This window comes from Eulemur rufifrons, chromosome 2, assembly GCF_041146395.1.
Source record: "Eulemur rufifrons isolate Redbay chromosome 2, OSU_ERuf_1, whole genome shotgun sequence".
Lineage (NCBI taxonomy): Eukaryota > Metazoa > Chordata > Mammalia > Primates > Lemuridae > Eulemur > Eulemur rufifrons.
The window spans coordinates 42,489,607-42,498,756 of record NC_090984.1 but is presented as its reverse complement, the minus strand read 5'-3'; the positions used below and the strand labels follow the sequence as shown (position 1 = coordinate 42,498,756).

The following is a 9,150-nucleotide window of genomic DNA, read 5'->3' as shown; positions in this document are numbered from 1 at the left end:
ATTTTTAATTATTATAAGTACATGATAGTTGTATATATTTATAAAAAAATTTTTAAAGTGATAACCTATTGTAAGCTGAAGTTATATTATCCTTGGTGTTGAGGTATAGTAAGTGGTGATTTTCCATGTTTCTGGGAAAAGCAAAACCTAGTCCATTTCCAAACTTCTCAGGTGTAGCAAATTGACTCACATATTATTAAAATTCCCCTCTGGCTCCAGATGAATTAATTGACATGGTTTTCTTGGTTGGATACTACAGTATTATCTATGGCCATGTTGAAACTACTCTGGGCTTTTAAAACCAAAATTGCTTATTTACAGGTGCCCCCAAATTAATAAACTATCACCCAGAGTAAGTAAATACAGTCAGATGCTTATTGATGCATAAAGATACTTTTAGGTTTCCAAGGTGCCATTTGTTATTTGACAGTATACTTTCCACATGACTTTTCGGGCTCTGTTTTACTACGATTCTATGAACTATTGCCGGCTCAGCCGAAAACAGACTCAGGATTTTTGACTAATAGTGCAATTCAACTAACAGCCCCTGTTACGTGCAAGATGAATAAGGAATATTTTTGGTGATAAACCAGTGCTCCCCTGTCCAGATCAATAATGACACCAATTCATAAAAATAAATTAACATCTTAAATCAGTCTTTTATCAATTGTCTGATTTGGCAGGAATGTTACATTCCTAACAGTGTATAGACTGGGTAGGCCCATGAGTTCTTTGCTGGAAATACAAAGTATATAATTATATTTTCTCATTAACAGGTCTTGACATTATTAGCCCACCTCCCCTAGTTTTTCTTGTTTTTCATTAACCTACACCTGGCATTCTGTGTCAAGTGTACATGCCAGAGATCAAAAAGATAGGGCCACGTGATGTAGCCTGCCTAGTCTAGGCATTAGTGTGTGACCCCGTCAGCAAGTGCAGCCAGTCATTTCCAGCTACTTGGATTAGCTGAGACGGGAACACCAGTTCAAATGAAAGCGTATTTAGGGAGGTGACCCACTGTCACGAGTTAAAGACTTAAGGCCATGAGTTTAAAATTCAATAATAAACAGGTGGAGCTCAGGCAATTAGGAGGAGTAAAAGAAGTATTTTACATCTTACGAAGATAAAAGAGCACTATGTAATCTGTACATTTACTTTTTCTTGAAGTATAATATACAGACAGGGAAGTGTGCATATTGTAAGAGCACACTTTGATGAGCTTTCACAAACTCAACATACCTGTGTGACCAGCATTCTCTCAAGAAACCGAGCATTGCTAGCTACTCAGAAGTCCCTCTCGTGTTCTCTTCTAGCTCGTATTTGCTCCCAAGAAAAACTGCTTTCTGACTTCTATCACCACGTGTTAGTTTTGTGTCTTCTTAAACTTTGGATTATGTGTGTTCAGTAACTTTTTGTCGATTGCTTGAAATTGGCCACAGTGGGAGTATTTACATCACAGAAATTGGCAAATGCTACACATCAGGGTGTCCTCCACCCCAATGAAGAGCTAGCTGTGAAACATTTATGAGTACAGCATAAATTGTTTTTTACAGAAGTAAACAAAACAAACAAAATCCTTGCCCTCGTGGAGTTCACATTCTGGGTGGAGAGATAGACAAATGTAAGTGAATTATGTTAGAAGTCTATTAGAAGGTGATCAACACTAAAGAGAGAAATAAAGTTGAAGAAAAAAATAAGGAGTGTGGGTGGTGGTGGACATTACAATTTGAAATAGACTGGTCAGGAAAGCACTGAGAGCACAATATTTGAGCATTAATTTGAAGAAAGAGAGGGAGCAAGCCATGCATACAGGTAAGAGAAAAGTGGTCTAGGCAGAAAGAACAGTGATTGCAAAGGCCCAAGCAGGAATCCTGCAAGGGGGCCACTAGAGCTGGGGCTAAGCGAGTCATGGTAGAGGAGTAGGAGCTGAGATCATAGTGGTAATGGGTGAAGGTGGGAGGGGTGGAAGGGCCTAGAAGGCCATTGCAAAGACTTGAGAGAATATAATAGAGGCAAATGTAGTTTTTTACACAGTAAAAATTGTGTTGTTAAGTGTTGTCTTGTCAGATTCCTTCCTGAATTTAAAAGTGACTTCTGGATTGCTTTCTTTAGGCTGTTTTAGCCTCTAGATTTGTGCTGTCAATAAGATAGCCATTAGTCACATTTGGCTATTTGAATTTAAATTAATTAAAATAAAATTAAGAATTCAGTCCTGTTGCCTTAGCCACATTTCAAGTGTTCAATAGCCACACCTGCCTAATAGCTACTATGTCAGACAGCACAGATATAGAACATTTCCCTAATTGCATAAGGTTCTGTTGGACATGGCTGTTCTATACGGCAAAGCTTGCAGGGGTGGACCTTGTTTCTTAGCCATTTTTATGAATGGTGCATTTGCCCCAGCAGACCTTTTTAGCAAAGACACCCTGGGTCAGGCATCCTGGAGCCATTTGATTTCTGCTCAGATTGTAAGTTTCTATTTCAGGACCTTATTTCTCAAAGTACCTTTCCATAAAACCTGTAATCTTCTCCAGAGACATCCTCCAGTTCATTTATATATTCATAAAAAGTGAGTGATCACTAGCTATTACCTTGCTTGTATAACCTGTTGTGAAAAGCAAGGATGGGGTTGATGAAAATTGCTGGTCAAAAATGGCCCAAATTACACCCTAGAGACGTTATTCATTTATTTATTTTGTGGTTGTTTTTAATACTATGGATTCATGTTAAATAGTGATTAAATCTGAGATATAAATTTCTCAGAGTCAAATGGTACAAAACAATCCCTTAATCTTTTCTGTGAGAAAGGATGTTTTTTGTAGGGTTAACTCAGGGTTCTTCACCCCATTCTTCCCCAGAGCTTCCACTCTGAGTGTGGTGTGGGGCCCTTAACACTTGGTGGTCTGACCAGGGACTTTTCTCTAGCTGGTTCTGTGAAGTGAAGGGAACTCAACTTCATAAAAATGGCAATTATCCTGTGGGATTCTGAGTTGGCTTATTTGGAGCAGGATAATGCACGAGCAGCTGGGAGCTCATTCTCTATATCCTGATAGAGATGGGATCTTTGAGGGAACATGTGTGTCCCCTGCACCTAGGTAAGCATAGATCCTCTAGGCTGAGAAGACTTGGCTGACACCTGTGTTTGCATGTGGATACTTCTCTGGCTTGAGGTGGGTCTTAGTGACCAAGGGCATCCTCAGACTTCTCCAATTTTCTCATCCATTGCTTCCCGCCACCCCCCCCCCCCCCCCCCCCCCCCGCCCTCTGTTAGCCAAAAATAGTTCAGGGTTTTACAGACTGGCTACAGACACTTTCCAAACTTGCCCTCTGGGAAGACTCTGAAAAGTCTGTTCATATTAAAATATAAATGATGGATAAGGCTTAACGATTACTTCTCCCAGGAAACTGAGCCAATTGCCTTATTGGCTTAAGTCAAAGGAATACAACTGTAATGGTGGAATTTCATACATCAGTCAGCCAAGTCTCTTTCTAGTGCCCCTGAACTAGCACCATGTTTACAGTTGGGGGAACTATACATCCAGTTTCCCTGGGACAGTCCTGGTTTATACCTCTTGCCCTTGCTTGTTTATTAACAGTGCTCCCTTTCACTCTCAAAATATCTGGATGATAAATTAAATAGTCTCCTTACTTTATAGCCCTTTCTCTGCCTAAACCCTAAATAATAGGTGCAAGGCAGAATCTTTTCAAAATTACTTCTTGGAGTTGACCTCTCCTAACAATCGCTGCACCTGTCTCTCCTTTTTCAAATTTTATTCCCAAATTGAAAGATACCAGGAGACAAATGACATTGCCTACAATATTATTTTTTTCAGCAATTGGTTAAATAATGTAATAAGTCTTGGTCCTTGAGTAAAATCCTTAAGATGCACATCTTTCCTAGGCTACTCCTTATCAATTTGGTAATCTTATTTTCAAATACTTCCCCTTTCTGTTTGTCTAGGAAAATGTGCTGCCTCTGTGAACTCCTTTTATTGAATTATTTCTTCATACTGCCATTTTGATTGCCTATTTCTAGAACTGCAGTGACTTTGTTTACAGCTTTTGTCTTGTGGGCATGTAATTAGAATTTGTTACAGTTTTACCTTTGGGCCCTATATCTCACGGGAGATAAGGGCCTGGAGTATCTGGCATCTGCAAAATTCACTCCCAGCTAGTCTAGCCTAGAGGAAAACTGAATCACCAGTCACCAGCAGTGAGCTACACCTGCACGCATATAAATGGCATTTTAAGAGAAAGAAAGTATAAAGCCACAAAGTCATAATGTTCCTTTAGAGCTGGACTGGAGCTATAAAAAGCACATAATGTAGACACTTACATTTTTAGCTGTTCTAAGTTCTCTACTGGTTATTATGAAAGTATATGTATATTCATTTGGATTTTTTTATCAGGCAGATATTTTAACATTTCACTGCACTTGGGCAGCTATTTTTCTTAAATGTATTGGTTATACATCTTATACACTTGCCTTTATGAAAAGCCAGGCTAAAAAGGATTTGTCTTGACCTTTTCCTTAGCACTTTAGATTATAGAATTTCCAGATTCAAGCATGACCTAAGAATTTTCATAATTTTGCACCTCTTGCCCTTTGATTCCAAATGGTTAGAAGTTAACCAATTTAATGTCCTTGGGAGCAAAGGGTTAAATTCTAGCATTAAGGTTAATTTAAAAACAACAGTTGGCTTCCCTGTGCAAACATTCTCTTCCATTTATGGACACACTCCTTTTTTTCCCCTTTTTTCCATTCTAAATGCCAGTTTACAATTCAGTGAGAGAGTTTTCTATTTATAGTGTCTTCACCTTAAATGCTGTCCCTCAAATGTCAGAAGTTATTTCTAAAGCACAAAAAAGGGTATCGACTTTCACTCCCCCAAAATCTACATTGACTTAGACAATTATCTACAATAGTATTAGTGGCAACGTGAAAACTATTAGTGCAAATGAGAAGTTTATCTATTGTTAATAACAAACAGCCTAACTCTTCCCATCAACTGAAGAACTTAAAAAGACGACAGTAACTGAGTAGAAATAAAAATGAAAATATATAACTTCCTGTCTGAAAGAAAGGAAAGATGCATTCTAACTAGACAGAAAGATAAAATCCAACTTTAATAACTAAAATCTTCCAAACTTATGGTTGTAGTTAGAAAGAGATGTGATGTTCGTGGACCAGTATTAGGAGGACTGGGTTTTGTTGAGTCTCCATGCCCAGGCTCTGATTCAGTTCTGCAGGCCCTGAGACTCAATTTTGTCAGGACATCTATAAGAAATCACAAGAAAACTAACGAGTGAATAAGAATCTTCAAGTGTTCCTTTTTAACTTTAAAAATTTATATCTATATATGTATCTCTATAGGTATCTATAGATAAATATGTCTGTATATGTGCATGCCTGCCTGTGTTAATTTATGTATTTAGATCTTAGGTGCAGAGGGTTGTTAATGACATTCTTCAGTTACTGGCATGTTACCACTGTTGGTTCCACCAAGACCCCTCTGTCCTATTTATATATCTACCCATTTATGCATTCATTCTATTTTATCACCATACTCTACTCTTATTCCCCTTACCCCCACTGGCAATTTAATGCATAGCTTTTTATTTGAATGTGTTATGCAAAATGTGTGTTATTTTATGTGCTTGTATTTTAGTTTGTATAAACAGTATTGTTTTATATATCTTTTGTCACTAAGTACTGTTTTTACTATTTTAAAGATCTATTCAAGTTGATATAGAAGACACTTAATTGATTGCATCCAACCTACTCAAACTCTTAGTGATGGCCACCCAAGTTGCTTCCAACTCCCCAGCACCATAAACATTGCTTCAGTGAACACTCTCTTACACATTCCCTGAGAGACCAATCTACTCCATGTAAAATGATTTCTCATTGTGTTTTTAAAATATTGTTTAAAAACTCATTCTTTGCCCCTAAGTTACAAATATACTGGTCTATATTTCTGTCTGCTAACTTTATTTCTTTACCATTCACATTTAGGTCTTTAAATGATCTAGGTTCCATATGTGACGTTAGATATGGAGTATGTTTCATTTTCTTCCATGTGGTAAGCCAGTTTCCTAACATTTCCTAAACAATCTGTTTCTTCACAGTGATTTGTGGTTCCACTTTTATTGCATATTAAGTTTCAATTTGGACATGGGTGTGTCTCTGAGTCTTCTCTCTGTCCAAGTGTTTATTACCAATGGGAACTATGCACATTCAGGGGAAAAAAAATTTGTGTAGACGAACCAGAGAACCCTGCCTTCCTCCCCTTTGTGGTATCCGATTACCTGGCAAGTTGAATGAAGAATCAGAAATTTTCTTGATGAGCATGGAGAAAGATGAATCTTTTTAAGTGATACTAATACTTTCATGGGTACATCTAACCCAGCTGAATAATCCCTGCCCCATAACAGAACAGCTCTCTGCTGAGCAGAATCGTAACTAGACAATGTTTACTTGGCTCTTCACTTCTAGGCTCCAAGCAAATCCATTCCTTTTTTTTTTTTTTAATAGTACATTTATTCTTCAGGCTGGCATGGTACAAGTCATTGGAGTTGAACATGTTTAGAACAATCATCTTCTTGGCTTGCCTTCTGAGATTATGCCAAGTCACTTCAGCTGTGGTTAATTCAACAGATGGGAGCTAATATAGCTTTGGACACTGATTTGAATTCTTTTTTTTTCACAAGAGTATGAAATATTTATTAAAAAATCATGCATCAGATTGTACAGTCTAGAAATAAAAGAAAATTTAAATTCAGTAATAAAGGTAAGAGCCATACTTGCTCTACATGTTTAAGAAAGACCTTGGAGTCCCAGAAGGTCCTCGGCTCAATTATCCTTTTCTGTTTGCAGAGTAGCAGTAGCTCTGTGACTGGTTGGGCAATTCCATGGAGCTGCATCTTTGCAAGTTTCTTCTGTTCACATTCTGTGACCAAACGGTTCAACTCCGCTTCACTGTATCCAATAAGAGTCTTCAAGTCACAGACAAACTTGTATACAAATCTCTTGCCTTGAACTTTACAAATCATGTCCCCCATCATAATAATACCTTAATGCACGACTGAGTTTCTCATAGTTCATTGTAGGTTTATTTTTACATTGTCCCCATTTTTGTGCACCCAGTTCAGGCTGATTTAGCTTAAACTCGCCTTCATCACCAAGCCAAGAAATAGTCTCAAGCATCCTTGTCAGTAAGAAGTTCTAGCAAAAATTGCCATAGTTGGATTTGGCCATTGTTTCCTGTCCTGTTCCCAGGTGAGCGTCTATCTTCTCCTGAGATCCCTGGAGCTCTTTGTACTTTAGCTGCCTTTATACTACTATTTATAACTTTAATAGTACTTGGTGTGGCAGACTGTACTGATGCTGGAATAATCTGCACAGGTTGATCAATTGTAACTATTTCATTCATCTGTTGTTCTTGGCTTGCCAATACATATTTTTGAAGAAGCTCCAGATGACTCCAGAGAATTTCCCCTCGAGGGACCCGCTGAAAAAAATCTTCTTGGTTGAGACTACATAATTCTCTTCCAGAAATGTTGAGTGTGGTGAGGTCTATATCGGTCATGCTGAATTCCTTCATTACCCAAACCACCCAATGCAGGACTTGGTCTGTGGACCACTGTATGGGATCGTAGGGTATCCCAAGGCGTTCTTGTTCTTTCCTATAACCTTCCAGTGCGGCAGCCCATCTTGTCACTTGTTCTGAGGTTTCATCTGAAATGGTTGTGATGTGTTTTGTGCCATCCAGAGTTATGACTTGAGCTTCCTCAACAAGATGTGCTTCTGATTCAGCATGGTGGGCATCTGGATCAATAACTACTTCAATGGTGTCCACAGGTTTAACAATTTCAAGGATGTTTAGCTTTGACTTAATTCCTTAGTAGGAAATTACCGGTACACTAAGCTGTACAGTTCCATCTGTCTTTACTCCTTGGTCAAATAAACTTCTTTCTGGATCCAGCTGGATATCTTGCAGGCAAATTTCATGAGCATCCAATGAACACTGTAGTCTTGGTTCTAATAGTTTCTTTAAATTGCCTATTGGTTCATTGATGTCTATGGCCTGGCTTACACATTCAGCTGGGGCATAAGTTTGTTCTACAGTGCTTTCTTCTGTGCACTCTGGTTTCTCTGTTCCTTCAATCTCAATTTCTATCAGCTCCTCTGCTTCTCTTTTAGTCATGGTTGAAGAATTTCCAAAGACCAGTCCCGCTCCGGAATCGGCCCTGTTGCCCCCGCCCGCGCTCCAGAGCCGGCTGAGAACGGCAGCGGCGTGGGCTCCGCGTGCAGCGTCTCTCCGGGTAAGACCTGAAGCTCCCACGACTCGAAGTGCGAGGCCCCGGGCCCTTCCCGTGAAATCGGCGCTGAGAAACCCCAACCTCCTCCCCTGATTTGAATTCTGACTATATTATTTCTTAGCTATGGCAGACACTATTTAATACCTACCCATCAGCTTTTTTACCCTTCACTTCTTCTACCTCCAATTCCATCCACCCCTGTGTCTTCCTTGCTAGATTTTTTTTCAGTTAGCGATGTGCTCAGGCTCAGGGAATGAATCACATTTATAGCTACGTGAAGATACAATGCTTGGAGCAGAACTGGCCGTCTTGTGACCATGAGGAAATAGCCTAAGATCAAAAAGTCAATTTACTTATGATGGCACATCAGAAAGATGGAAAAAGTCTGAATCTTGAAGGAAATTTTAAAGCTGCTGAATCAATCCTGGAACCACCTACCTCCAAACCTCTCATTAGCTAAGCAATAAGTATTCTTGTGGCTTAAGCAGTTGGTACTCAAAGTATGGTCTGCAGACCAGCATTGGCATCATTTGGTTGCTTATTAGAAATGCAGAACCTCACTCCTTAATCTGCAGTTTAACAGAATCCCAAGTGATTTTTATACACATTAAATTTTGAAAAGCACTGGTACAAACCATTCCTCATACGTTTTTATTTCTTGTAGCCAAATCCATAATTGGACACTGTGACATTCACCGTTACCCAAGGGATACAAACTTCATTTGTCTTATCTATAAAATAGGGTGATAATAATAGTATCTGCTTTGTAAAAATGCTGCAATGGTTAAGTAAGTACATAAAAAGTACAGCACAATGCCTGGCATGTAT

General features: G+C 38.8%; 1 pseudogene; it reads right to left on the bottom strand.

Moving 5' to 3' along the window:
- Positions 1-6,853: 6,853 nt before the first annotated feature.
- LOC138376035 (GA-binding protein alpha chain pseudogene) lies at positions 6,854-8,207 on the bottom strand (annotated as a pseudogene).
- Between the last annotated feature and the right edge of the window lie 943 nt (positions 8,208-9,150).